The sequence below is a fragment of the Alexandromys fortis genome, unplaced genomic scaffold, assembly GCF_014885135.2.
Source record: "Alexandromys fortis isolate MF-2015 unplaced genomic scaffold, M_Fortis_MF-2015_v1.1 scaffold_28, whole genome shotgun sequence".
Taxonomy (NCBI): domain Eukaryota; kingdom Metazoa; phylum Chordata; class Mammalia; order Rodentia; family Cricetidae; genus Alexandromys; species Alexandromys fortis.
Window position 1 is genome coordinate 8,505,096 of NW_026067901.1, and position 14,946 is coordinate 8,520,041.

The 14,946-nt window shown below is 39.9% G+C and overlaps 1 pseudogene; it reads left to right on the forward strand.

Annotated features, from left to right (window-relative positions):
* The first annotated feature begins 764 nt into the window (after positions 1–764).
* LOC126491819 (60S ribosomal export protein NMD3-like) overlaps positions 765–14,946 on the forward strand; it is a 23,083-nt pseudogene continuing 8,901 nt past the window's right edge.

Genomic DNA, 14,946 nt, shown 5'->3' on the forward strand with positions numbered 1-14,946 from the left:
ACACCCCATCCCTTATCGTGTTTCCCTCTCCCCATTAAAGTGCACCCACGTGGGAGCCGCGTGTCCCGTCTCTTCCTTTTGCGCGTGTCTCATCTATCCTGTGTTCGTCCACACACCCCACCCCCACCGTTTTTAAAGGAATAATAACTACTCCTTGATCTGGTGCTCCACTTCCTTGCCTTTCTGATGCAGGGTATCTCTCAAGACAGGATCAGATCCAAGAAATCACCCAGAAGCTTCCATGAAGTGCCTTACAGACTGTATCCTTAAAAATACTAATCTAGAACCTGCCTCTGGGGTGAGAAGACTATACTTGTGTGCCTGCTTAATCTCTTGTCCTCCCTAAACATTAGTGGGGGTGGGAAGACTCTAAGAACTAGGGGATGTTAGAATGGTGTCTTAGTCAGGGTTTCTACTGCTCTGTTTGTGGTGTTTAAGGTTTCTCCTTTCCTATCTGTCATGCTTGAGATTTTTCCCCCTCACATTTAATTATTTAACTGGCAGAGAAAGCAACCCTGATCAAGACCACTGGATTGTAGCAGTGGAAAGAGGCAACTGACTCCTCCAGCTGGTCCTCCAACCTCCGTATACACGCAGTAACCTTTGCATACACACACACACACACACACACACTCTACAGAAACACAAGTGTAATAGAAAAAAAAAATCTTATAGAGGCTATGGCCCTCCAGATGTGAGCTGGATCTGTCTACATCTCTTGGGTTTAGCACCTGCACCACCAGTTCACCTTAATCCTGGACACCATGACCACTGTGTCCACCTCTGAAGGTAAGGGCCCTTTCTAGTTTGTTTCCTAGTGCTGTGATGAACACCAAAACCATAAGAACTTGGGAAAGAATTTAGTTTGATTTCCATACCTCAGGTCACATCCATCAAAGAGAGAAGTCTGTACAGGAACTCAAGGCCGGAACATGGAGGTAGGAACTGAAGCAGAAATCGTGGAGGAAGACTGCTTACTGACTTGCTCAACTTGCTTTTTCATATAATCAGAACCATCTGAACAGAGCCGCATCTCACAGAGGGCTTAGCCTTCACACATCAACCGTAACAAAGAAAATTTGGGTATTCCCAGGCGACTACAGTTGATCTCAAATTGACAAAAAACACCAACCACCTCAGAATCCAACAGTGGGAACAGCTCTCAGGTTTCTAGGTTTCTTGGCCCCCTAACTGTGGGGAACTGTAGGAATGAAATAAGGAATGGGAGGAATGTCTTACAGCATAAAATGAGGCCACAAGGGCAGGAGGCACAAAAGGAAGAATTCAGACAAGGTAATCAAAGATACTGCTTGATCAAGTTCTGCTTTAATGCTGCCTCTGGTGTCTAGCTAAACAGTACACAAGCAACATTGGAAAAAATAAGAATTATTCATTCTTTTTTTTGAATCATTATATTTTATTACGGAAACCTTTTTTTTTATTAAAAATTTCTGCCTCCTCCCCGCCTCCCTTTTCCATCCCCCTCCCCAGGGCAGGGAACCCTGACTGCTCTTCGGACTGGAGTTATTCATTCTTGAAGTGACCCCAGAGCCTTTTGTCTCTGTCTAGTATTACTGCCTTCTCAGGAGGTCCCTGTGGTACCTATGGCTGCACTGGCCCTGGAAAGCAGTGCTAACGTGGGGCTAGAAGGATGCTCATCTACTCAAAATGCAAATCAATCTAGGTTTGGACAAATAGTGTGTAAGCTTGGGGAACACACTGATTCAAGACCCATTAGAATCCAAAAACGTGGAGAATTCGGAAAGTGTCTGAAAACATTGCGTCTCTTTACTTAATCATGTGTTAATTTAAGAGAGGTCAAAAATGATGAGGGTGACTTGGATCAAAGTTTAGGCACTAGTACTGAGACTAGTTCCTGCTTTCTGGAGAAGGGTTTGAGATCCTGAGAACTGGCAGAAAATGGAAAACAACTGCAAAACAGAAACAAGAGCAAGGTGCATTAAGTCCTGTGAAATCCTTCAGAGTTTGGCATGTTGTTGTTGCTGCTTCATAGTCCCGGAGAAACACATTTAAGTTGCCTGCCAGGAGCCAGATAGTAAACAGATTGCTGCCATCTTATTTGTTTTGTTGACTTATGAAAAGGCAAGTTCCTGTAAGGCCTTTAAATGTTCTAAATGTAAAAATAAGACCTTGCCTTTTCCCAGAGCTAACAGGACTCCTACTGTGGTAAGTAAGCTCATAAACAGATTTGAAAGAAATAAAAAAACATTTGAAATTACCACACTGTTATAACAGACTTAAAAAATGCTTTTTACTATTCCTTTATGCTCTATTGGTACTTTAAAAAAAAACCACTTACATTTTTAATGACTAATTTCAATGATCAAACACCTATGCCCCATGATATTAAGGGAAAAACAGTAAATAAAAAGGTTAAATGGATATGAAATATTAATTTTTTTATTCACTTTACATTCCAACCACAGTTCTCCCTTTCACCCCACCCCTGTCTTCCCCCAAGCCATCCTACATCCACTCCTCAGAAAGGATAAGGCTTCCCATGGGGAGTCAACAAGACCAAGCTCATTAAACTGAGGCAGAACCAACCCCCCCCCCCCGCATCAAGGCTGAGCAAGGCATCCCACCCACAGGGAATGGGCTACAAAAAGCCATCTCATGCACCAGGGATAGATCCTGGGGCCCCTCAAATAAATCAGGCTACACAACTTTCTCCCACATGCAGAGGGCCTAATTCAATCCCATACAGGCTCCACAGCTGTTGGTCTAGAGTTCATGAGCTTGGTTCAGCTGTCTCAATAGATTTCTCACCCCCAACCCCTGCATCCTGATCTTGACCCCGCCGCCTTGCTCATGTAATTCCTTCTCCCTCTCTTCGACTGGGCTCCCAGAGTTCAGCTTGATGCTTGGCTGTGGATCTCTGCAGCTGGTTCCATCAGTTACTGGATGAAGGCTCTATGATGATAGTTAGGGTCGTCACCAATTTGGTTACTAGATGTAAAGCAGACTACAATCCACAACTCCAAAGAATCTAGGTAATAGGGGGGACCTTTAGAAGGATGTATGGATTGCCCTGGAAAGGGAAAATAGATGAGATCTCCTGGGTAAACTGGAGGTGGAGGTGGGGGGCAGTAGAGGTGAAGGGATAAAGGATAAAAACATGAGAGAATGGAGTGGTCAAGTTGGGGGAGGGATGGAGTGGAAGAATACTTGGAAGATATATCTTGATAGAGGGAGCCATTATGGGCTCCTAACCTGTGCCAGAAATATTCCCAGGAATCCACAAGATAAGGAATCCCCAGTTAAGACTCCTAGCAAGCCAGGGGGTGGTGGCACGTGCCTTTAATCCCAGAACTTGGGAGGCAGAGGCAGGTGGAACTCTATGAGCTTGAGGCTAGCCTGATCTACAAGATCTAGTTCCAGGACAGGCTCCAAACCTACAGAGAAACCATATCTCAAACAACAACAACAACAAAAGACTTCTAGCAATAGTGGAGAGGGTGCATGAACTGGCCTTCCCCTATTAAAGATATTTTTTAATGAAAAATGATTTATATATGAAGGTTTCTATCCATAGTTCTCAACCTGTGGGTCAAGACCCCTTTGATGGTTGCATATCAGATATCCTGCATATTAGATATTTACAATTCATAATGGTAGCAAAATTACAGTTATGAAGTAACAACAAAATAATTTTATGGTCTGAGATCACCACAACATGAAGAACTGTATTAAAGGGTCACAGGATTAGGAAAGTTGAGAACCACTGGTTTAAATGGATGAATGGTATGTCCAGGTCTAAACTTACATGCATACATACATACATACATGGTTTGGGAAGTTGTAATAAAAGTTAAAATGATGTATGTTCCCAGAATGGAAAGGAAAAAGTTTATAGAAGTTTTGAGGGTGTTGTTTAAGTGATTTAAGGTATATAAAGTTAAGACTTAAAGATAATACATATAATATTAAAAGTTTAGTATATTTATATTAAGTCACTATATAAATTAATGAAGTTCTTATAAGTTATTAATCTACCCTTGGTAACAGTTATGAGAACCAGCTAGTAAGGCTTTACAAAAATAATTCAAATAATTATAGATAAAAGGCCCTTGTTCACGTTAGACTGACAACTTTTCAAGACTTATTTTTGCTGCCACTTAAGCCTATGAGTCTGATTGAGCTGTTTACAGACACTTATTGACTCCTCTTTCTGTTGTGAGGATCTCAAAACAGATTAAAACAGACAGCAATGCTGCATATACCAATAAAACTTTTATTTCCTTTCATCAACTTTGGGAAATTTGTGTCTCTCATGGTGTTTTCTCTAACCCCCAAAGACAAATCAAAATTGAACAAGCTCATTTATTACTAAAAAAAAGACTAAATATATAAGCAAAATGGAGGTGGTAACAATTAACTACTCTGGAGTAACAAGCCAAAGCAACTTTGCTAGTTAGGGTTTCTGTTGCTGCAAAGAGACACCATGACCACAACAACTCTTGTAAAGAAAAATATTTAATTGAGGTGGCAGTTTACAGTTTCAGAGGTTCAGTCCTTTATAATCATCCTGGAGAGCATAGTGGTGGGCAGGCAGTCATGGTGCTGGAGAAGGAGCTGCTACAAGCTGATATGCAGGCAACAGGAAGTAGACTGACCCTCTGGGTGTGGCTTGAGCATTTATATGAGACCTCAAAGCCTGCCTCCGCAGTGACACACTTCCTCCAATAAGATCACACCTACTCCAACAAGGTCAAGCCTCCTAATAGTGCCACTCCCTCTGCGGGCAATTTTCTTACAAGCTACCACAGCAACTTATACTTTAAATTTTAAAAATGTTTCCTCTCAATTTTACCCTAACACCTGCAGAAAAGCATCCCAAGAAATAAGATGTTCTATTCAAACTCATGGTTTTATATAAACTCCATCCAAGGAACCATTCACCTAGATCCCATTCCCTTCCTAACTTGGAGCTTAGACTTCATGTGTGCACATTCCTACAGGCTTCCTCTGGATTCCAATAGTGAAGCCAAACAGTGAACTGACACCAGAAGACAACAACCTGGTAACAAAAGAGGGACCTTTTCCTGGATTCCAACTGTACGTAAACTGTCATACCACTTCTATTTCTTACCCCAGTTACCAAACTTCTTTTCATTTCACTGAGTCCTTGTACCTTATTTCATGTACTTCTTGAATTACTCAGTGTATTAACACCTTCAACTCTACTTTTATAACATTAAAACAACCTTCCCTTATAATAAATCTAAATATATCCAAGAAAACTGGTTAAGAACCATCTCACTGGAGTTTAGTCTCAACACAACTGAAGACCTTTGTTGAAATAGGAGCGGCAGGGCTGCGTCCCCAGCACCCCAGCCGCCTGCTAGTTTATGCCCAAAATAACAACACACAAACTGTATTCATTTAAAGACTGCTTGGCCCATTTCTATCTAGCCTCTTCTAGGTTAATTCTCACATATTAATTTAGCCCATTTCTAGTAATGTGTGTAAGCACCCCAAGGTGCGCTTACCAGGAAGATTCTAGCCTACGTCCATCCTGGGTCGGAGTTGCCTGGGAGAGCAGAGCCTGGCATCTCTGCTCCAGAGAGCAGAGCTGTCGAGTCTGAGCTCACTTCCTCTTCCTCCTAGCATCTTATTCTGTTTACTCCTCCCACCTATATTTTAACCTATCAGGGCCAAGGAGTTTCTTTATTGCTTAACCAATGAAATCAACAGATTGATATATGACACTCCCACATCAGACCTTGAACAATTACATTTATTTGAACATTCTCATTTGTCAACAGTTTAGCCAACAGTTTGCAGGTGAATTACCAAGCACCTTACAAAGTCTCAATCCATTTCATAGTTCACATGATCAAATTACTAAAATCCTAATAAATTTAGTAGTTACTGTTTTTATTGGCCTATTGCTGTACCCAGAGAATCCAGAGATGATTTATTACCCAAGAAAAAGCTGCTTATATTATCAATGCCATAAAGTCAGAATGGGGGAGCTGTTGTGATCCAGATGCTCTGCAGTTCTTTCTCAAGCACAAACCCTGACCCAGATGTGACCCATGACTGTGGAAAACTGTTCTCCAAGGCAAAACAAAGCCAAAGGGCCGGGAAGTATGGAAAAAAACTCAGATGGGGGGCGAAAGATTCTGTTTGATCAAGTTCTCCTTCCACTGCTAACTCTAGTTTTTAGATAAATAGTATAATCTGCAGCGGGAAAAAAATTGTTCATTCTTGAAGTGAACCCAGAGTCTTGTATCTCTATCTACCGTTACCCTCCTTTCCAGGGTGGTCGTTTGAATGTGATTGGCCCCTATAATCTCATAGGGAGTGGCACTATTAGGAGGGATAGCTTTGTTGGAGTGGGTGTGGCCTTGCTGGAGGAAGTGTGTCACTGTGGTGGCAGGCTTTGAGGTTCCTATGCTCAGGATACTGCCCAGTGCCTCAGTCAACTTCCTGTTGCCTGCGAGATGTAGGACCCTCACAGCTACAGCTAGAGCAACACATCTGCCTGCATGCCACCATGCTCCCTGCTGTAATAATGGACTGAATCTCTAAAACTATAAAAAGCTGCCCTAGTCATGATGTCTTCTCACAAAAATAAAACCCCTAAGAGACCAGGTCTCTGTGATGAACATAGCTGCCCCGTCTGTGGCACATTTTAATTATAATTTAAATGAAACTGTAGTAATTGCAGCATTATAATCACAATTTTGACACAAAATTGGAATTCTATTACTAATTGAATTTACCTTAGATGTATTTGATAGTTATATATTTTCTGATAAGTTCAAATCTGTGTCCAGTTTGCCTATAGCAATGGTACAACTTACAGAAATATAAAATATATTCATCATATACATATTTTTCCGTTTAGCTGTGGACCAGTAGCCAGAGCTTGACAATCATTCTTTTCCTTAGACTGTCAGTGCTCCTAGGGTTGACCCACTTTCCCTCCCAACATATGATTTCCTATAGAAATACTAACTGCTAGAAGGCCCATTAGAGTATAGGGTTTGATACAATAAATTATAACATATTGCATTAAAAATAAGTCCTCATTGTGTATATATCAAACATTATTTACATATTTGTTCTCAAGCGACTTCTAGATTGTTTCCATGGCTTGGCTTTTGTGGATAGTGCTGCAATGAGCTGGAGAGGGCAGATATTTTAGGAAGTGAGGATATAACCTCCTTCGCTATATACTCACAAGACAGACTACTGAGTCATATGGCAATTCTAATTTTTAATTTCTCAAGAAACTCTGTTCACTTTTCTGTTAAGGCTTCACCAGCCTACATCCCGCCAACAGTGTACTGGAGTTCCCAATACCTATCTTCTTATCACAGCTGTCGTGATAGGAAGTGAGTTGGTGCAGCTGACGAGAGTGTGATTAAGATACAGGAAATGGGGAGGGGTGGACCTCAGAGTATAAAGTAGCAGATGTGCAGAATGAGCAGATCTGGAGCTCCAATGCACAACACTATAGATAAAACTGTACTTAATGAGATAGTCTTCTTAAATAAATAGTTTGGAACTATGTGATATGAAAGATTATGAAATTTCATTATTATCCGACCATTTCTACTACCTGTATGCATCATATATCATGTGTCATGGTTTTTTTTCCTGTTTCACTATCATTACTAACAAAATATAGAAACATCTTAGCATCTGGATCTTCTTTTTTTTTTCTCGCTGTTACTACGTCCTAACTGGAGAAGAAGACAATGACAACTAAGAAAGAGAGCCACAAGGGAAGTCCTCAAAGTATGCAGAAGGAAAATATACAGTATTGAGTGGAACATGGGACTAGAAATGAATACTAAGTGAGTGTGGAGGTTGGGGAGAGGTAGGGCTGCGTTTCCATAGAACAGTGGGTGGCAAAGCTAAGAATTGGAGCCCAGATGGAAGGTCACTGGCCCCACTCTGACCAAATCAAGATTCCTCAGGGAGAGCAATAGAAGCCTTGAGAGAAATACTACACTGTGCCTGCAGGAAAAGAGGTGAGGTAGAGAGAGTCCAGGAGTGAGAAAGACTTACAACTTCCCCCACCCCATCATAGGCCACAAGCGTATGAAATACCAGAGACCAACTGCTCTCACTGATACTGACCTGTTGCAAGAGTCAGATGCATCTGAGAGCTGCACTATTCAATTCAAATTAACCCCCACACGTGTTCACTTTGTCTCTCACACTCTATGACTTACTCTCCACTCCTGCATACGTGTCTCATGACGGTTTCACCCTTGATTGTATATTTTGCAGTTAGGGCTTGGAATTGTTGCTTCTCTACCCAGTCTACTTAAGGCATCTTTTTAATCCTTTTTTTAATTTTTGGTATTACAATATATTTACATCATCCCTTCCTTTCTTCCCTCCAATTGCTTCCATATACCCCTCCTTTCAAATTTATGGCCTCTTTTTTTTTCCTTTTTTTTCTTAAAAGTTTTTTTTTTATTTTACCATCCAACCACAGCTCCCTCTACCTTCTCTCCTCCTGTCCTCTCTACCTTCCCCCCATCCAACCTCTCATCCACTCGTCAGAAAGAGTAAGGCCTACCAGGGGAGATAAAGTCTGCCATATCAAGCTGAGGCATACTCATGCCCCTTGTATCAAGGCTGAGCAAGGAATCCCTCCATAGGGAGTGGGTTACAAAAAGCCAGTTCATACACTAGGGATAAGTCCTGGTCCCATTAACAGTGGCACCACAGACCTCCCACCACAGAAATGTCACCCACATTCAGAGGGCCTAGTTTGGTCCGACACAGGTTCCCCAGCTGTCAGTCCAGACTCATTGAGTCGGGTCAGCTGTCTCTGTGCATTTCCCCATCATGGTCTTGACCCCTTTGCTCATATAATCCTCCTCCCTATCTTTGACTGGACTCCCAAAGCTCAGCCAAGTGCTGAGTTGATCTGTGCATCTGATTCTTTACTGGCTGAAGGTTCCATGATGACAATTAGGGTGGTCATCAATCTGGTTACAAGGGAAGACCAGTTCAGGCACCCACTCTGCCAGGAGCAGATGTGTCTCATTGTCATGAAAAGTCCTAAGTTATTAAAACATTTCAAATTCCATATTTTGAAGGTCTTTGAAAGATTTGAAGATTACCTGTCTAACTGACATATATCTCTATATATCTAGAAAATCTAACTAACATGACTAGAAGCTTGTCTATTATAAATGATTCTCTATTAACCTATATTTCTTAATTATACATTACATTTTTAAATGAGCTGCACAAACACAATGCCTTAATCAAGAACAGAAATATACATATACATAGTATAACAAAATCGACCTTAAATTTGTATCAATAAACCAAGACCCATACCAATGCAAATCTCTATAGCATATCCTTCCTTAAATGTAAACAATCATTTATAAACAATATTTGGGAATTAGGGCATAGTTCTCTCCAAACTACTTCCTACTGTTTATTGGGCAAATTATTTTGGGGGTGTTCATGGTGACCTTTCAGGGGAGTCTTGGACCATCAAACCACATTAGTCTGAAAGAATTCCACAGGTTCAAAGCTGGATGACAACAACGGAAGAAAAGACATGAATGAAGTACACAAATTGTAGAAGTAAACAGCACTGCGGACCAAAATAGTGAGGGACGAAAACAAAAGCAAAGTTTTTAAATTCCTAGAATTGAATAAAAAAATGAAAACACAAATTAACAAAATTAAAGCAGTCATGAGCAGAAAATTTATAGCACTATGTATCTACATTTTAAAAAATGAGAAATCTCAAGTTAATAACCTAATGTGCTCGTGAAGGCCTTAGAGAAATAAGAACAATCAACTCCCAAAAAAACATAGGTGGGAAGAGAAAATCAAAATCTAGGATGAAGTGAATGAAATAGAAATGGAAAAAAAGAGAAAGAAAACATGAAACTGAGTGGGTAGGGAAGTGAGGAGAATTTGAGAGAAGCTAGAGGAAGGGAAAACATGATCAAAATATTTATATGGAAAAAATCTTTGAAGAAAAATGTAATTAATCAAATAGTTGGTACTTTGAAAAGGTTAGCACGCTCGACAAACTTCAGTCAAGCAAAGTAAAAGGAGGAGACAGTCCAAAATTTAAATTAGAGATGAAAAGGGAAATATTATAATAGATATGGAGGAAATGCAGAGAATCCCAAGGACATACTTTAAAAATGTGTATTCCACCAAACTGCAAAACTTAAAGTGAATGGATGAATTTCTTGGCACAGACAACCCACTAAAGTTAAGTCAAAATGAAGTAAATAATTTAAATCAACCTATAAGACCCAGTGAGATAGAAGTAAGTAGTTATTAAAATCTCCCAATAAAACCTAACCATGGAAAGGTGGATTCAATGCAGAATTCTGTCAGACTACCAAAGAAGAACAAATATCAACATGGCTCAAACTGTTTTCAAAATAGAAAAGGAAGAAATCTTTACAAATTATTTTTAGGAAGTCAGTATTATTCTGATACTAAAATGAGACAACCAACAAACAAAAAAACAAAAAATTTTAGGACATTATCTCTGATGAACACAAGATTTCTAAATAAGATATTTCTAGAGATAAAAGTTCTAAATAAAATATTTGCAAACTGTATTTAAGAACTCTTTACTGAAATAAGTTAAAAGATTACTGGAATAATCAAATCAACTTCATCCCAGAGATACAGGGATCAGTTAACACACATAAATCACACATATAGACTAAAGAACAGAAATTGCATGATTTTTATCTACAAATACATAAAAGACTTTTATTAAAATCTGACTTCTATTCATGACAAAAGTTCCAAAGAGACTAGAGATACAAGAGATATGCCTTAATACGATAAAAGCAACATACAGGAATGTGGTGATATTTTGTTTGTGATTCTAACAAATAAAGCTTGCCAGAAGATCAGAGTGTGGATCTATCCACTAGTTAGCCATAGAGACCAGGCCATGGTGGCACACACCTTTAATACAAGGTGTGGAGGCAGAGGCCACGGACCTTTGTGAGTTCAAGGCCACCCTAGGCTACACTGGATTGATCCAATACAAAAGAGAAATAGAGTCAGTCGGTGGCTCACACCTTTAATCCCAGTACTTGGGAGTCACACACCTTTAATCCCAACATGAAGGAGGTAAAGACAGAAAGGGATAAGGCTGGGTGGAGAGAAAAATATAAAGCAGGAGGAGACATCAGAAGAGGACGTAAGTGAGCACACATGCAAATGTAGGTGTGTGTGCCTGTGAACACACATGTAGAGGCCAGAAGAGGAAGGAGGGTGTCTTCCCTTATCACTGTGCCTTATTCTCATGAAAACGAGTCTCTGACTGAATGAATTTGGGTATTTGGGCTACACTGACTGGGCAGCAAGATTATGGGATCTACACATTTCCATCCCCTAATGCTGAGGTTATTGGAATGTACTGCTATGCCTGGCACTTTATTTGTTGTTTATTTGTTTATTTATTGTAATGTGGGTGAAAGAGCTAGGGATTCGAACTTGGGTTCTTACACTTGTTATAGCAAAGGGTCTTGCCCACTGAGTTGCCTTCCAAATCCAATACTTGAACTTCCTAACAGGGAAGTGAGCAGTCTGTAAACAGAACTTCTTGGTTATAATTCTAAATACTTGGTAAATTACAGATGTGACTTTAAGAAGATACAAAAGGAAGGACATCATTGGTTTAGGAAGAAGATTTATTTTTTTATTTTTTTTATTTTTATTTTGGTTTTTCGAGACAGGGTTTCTCTGTGGTTTTGGAGCCTGTCCTGGAACTAGCTCTTGTAGACCAGGCTGGACTCGAACTCACAGAGATCCGCCTGCCTCTGCCTCCCGAGTACTGGGATTAAAGGCATGCGCCACCACCGCCCGGCTAGGAAGAAGATTTAAAAGAGTTTGCCCCACATACTGAATCTAAGTAATTGAGAATCAAAATAACTATTTCAGGCAGATGTGTGTGTGTGTGTGTGTGTGTATGCATCAAACACAAAACATTTGTTTAGAGAGTTCAGAATAAAGAGATTAAATCATTGGGTCTTGAAAGGAAGGTTTTGAAGTAGTTATAGGAATGGTACATGAGCTAAGGTTGATACTAAAGAGTCAAATCATAAAAATAATTGCTATGCTAATCAGTTAGTATGTGAAAACATAAAATATACATTTCAATAAATGTATGCCCTGGAGTTTTAAGGTAGAATGATGTGGAGTGACAGAAGGTAAAAGTTGCATTCATGAATGATGAGGATCTTGAATAAAGAAGAGAAAAATCTTCCAAAGCAGTTGGTCCAGAAATTAGCAGCCCGAAGATTCCCTTGATCTGACCTAGAGATGAGTGTGGTGTGAGTAGATGGGCAATCCCTGATAACTGTGAGATGCCACAGGAGGTTGGGGCAAGCATTTGGAAATACATGAGGCTGTATAACACTACTGACCGTCTGTGTAGAATACAAATGTCACAGTGAAAATGTTTAGGGAAACAAGAGTGAAAGAATTAATCAGAGAAGAGGTGTCCCAGAGTATGGTTTGATTGCAAGCCTTGGGTTTATTGATAAGATATAAGCAGAGCAAGAAGCGATAGATTCTGGCTTATATCTGGCAAGAGGTAAACCCCAGCTGTAGGGCTGCTGCAGACTGGAAAAAAAAATGCCCCATGATGATGAGAGCAAGGCAAGTTTCCAGCTCTCTGAATAACAGCAACAGGATGCTCCCATGGAGTTATCCTCTTATTGGATTGCGTTACCCAATATGCATAATTATGCTGAGTGTCTTTGTCAACGTTAACAGCTTTCTGAAAATGGAAGACTAATAGCTCTTAGTCAGGACTGGGAGCATGAGTCAGTTCATCCCTAAAGTGTCACTCCCTCTTTTGTGGGCCAATCTTCAAAGCAAGCTCTCCAGTGTCAACTAGGTGATTTTCATTTTCCTCTGTTCAATGGCATTTAACTTTGGGAGAAAATGGTATGTATCTCTACCGTATATGGGGACTTCAGATGAGAGCCAGTCTTAAATTAATCAGCTCTCTTCTTGTAACTAACTTCTGACAAAAATCAAATTATGCACCCGTTTGGGCTCAGTGAATCATTGCTTCTCTCTTTTTGAAAATTTACCTATATCAGGAAAGCAAGGATTGACTGGATTGACATTGTTCAACATCAATTTACATAATAACTTTTGTGCACCTCGGATAAGAAGTTTTATAATGTCAAACAGTAAAGACACTGAGTTGTGGAGCATATCAGAAGAAAGTGATCATCTGAGCTTCTCAGGGGAAATAGCACTAGGTGAAATTTGTCCCAAGGCTGTGTGGGTCCTTGATGCCAAAAATCTATCCAATTTGAATAATAAAAACAACTTAAGGAAGGAGAGGTTATTTCTATTTTAATTGTTTTTATTGAGCTATGTATTTTTCTCTACTCCCCTCCTTTTTTTTCCCTCCTTCCCTTCTACACTCTCCAATGATCACCAAGCTCCCAATTTACTCAAGAGATCTTATCTGTTTCTACTTCCCTGTCTGTCTCTCTTAGGGTCCTCATTGTTGTCTAGGTTCTCTGGGATTGTAAATTGTATGCTGGTTTTTTCTTTGCTTAATGTCTAAAAGACACTTATGAGTGAGTACATATTATATTTATCTTTCTGGGTCTGGGTTACCTCATTCAATATGATGTTTTCTAGATACATCCATTTGCCTGAAAATTTCAAGATGTCATTATTTTTTTCCACTGCATAGTATTCCATTGTATAAATTTACCACATCTTCTTTATCTATTATTCAGCAGAGGGGAAGTTAGCTTGTTCCCAGATTCTGGTTATGACAAATAATGCTACTATGAACATAGCTGAGCACGTGTTTTTGTGGTATGACTGAGCATCCTTTGGGTATATACCCAAAAGTGGTATCGCTGGGTCTTGAGGTAGATTGTTTCTTAAATTTCTAAGAAATCACCATATTGATTTACAAAGGGACTGCACCAATATGCACTCCCAACAGAAATGGAGGAGTATTCCCTTTACCCTACAACCTCTTCAGCATAAGTTATCATCAGTGTTTTTAATCTTGGCCATTCTTACAGGTGTAAGATGAAATCTCAGAGTTGTTTTGATTTACATTTCCCTACTGGAGAAGGATATTGAGCACTCCATAAGTGTCTTTCAGACATTTTAGATTCCTCTGTTGCGAGTTCTCTGTTTAGGTCTGTACTCCATTTTTTATTGGATTATTTATTCTTTTGATTATCTATTTTTTGAGCTCTTTGCATATTTTTGAGATCAGCCCTCTGTCTGATGTGGAGAGGTGAAGATCTTTTCTTATTCTGTAGGCTACCATTTGTCTTGTTGACCATGTCCCTTGCTTTATAGAAGCTTCTCAGTTTCAGGAGGTCCCATTTATTAATTGTTTCTCTCAGTGTCTGTGCTACTAAGGTTATATTTAGGAAGTGGTCTCCTGTGCCAATGTATTCAAATGTAATTCCCACTTTCTCTTTTATGAGGTTCAGTGTGATTGGTTTTATGTTGAGGTCTTTGATCCATTTGGATTTGAGTTTTGTGCATAGCGATAGATATGGATCTATTTTCATTCTTCTACATGTTGATATCCAGTTATGCCAGCACCATTTGTTGAATATGCTTTTTTCTATTTTATATTTTTTACTTCTTTGTCAAAATCAGGCATTTGTTGGTGTGTGGACTGATATCCAGGCCTTCGATTCCATTCCATTGCTCCTCCTGTTGGTTTTTTTTTTATTTTATTTTATTGAGAATAAGAAAAAAAAAGTTTCCGCCTCCTCCCAGCCTCCCATTTCCCTCCCCCTCCCCCCACTCTACTCCCCCTCCCCCTCTCTTCTCCCCCTCCCCCCACTCCTCTCCCACTCCCTCTCCTATCCAAAGAGCAGTCATGGTTCCCTGCCCTGTGGAAAGTCCAAGGTCCTCCCCCCTCCGTCCATGTCTAGGAAGGTGAAC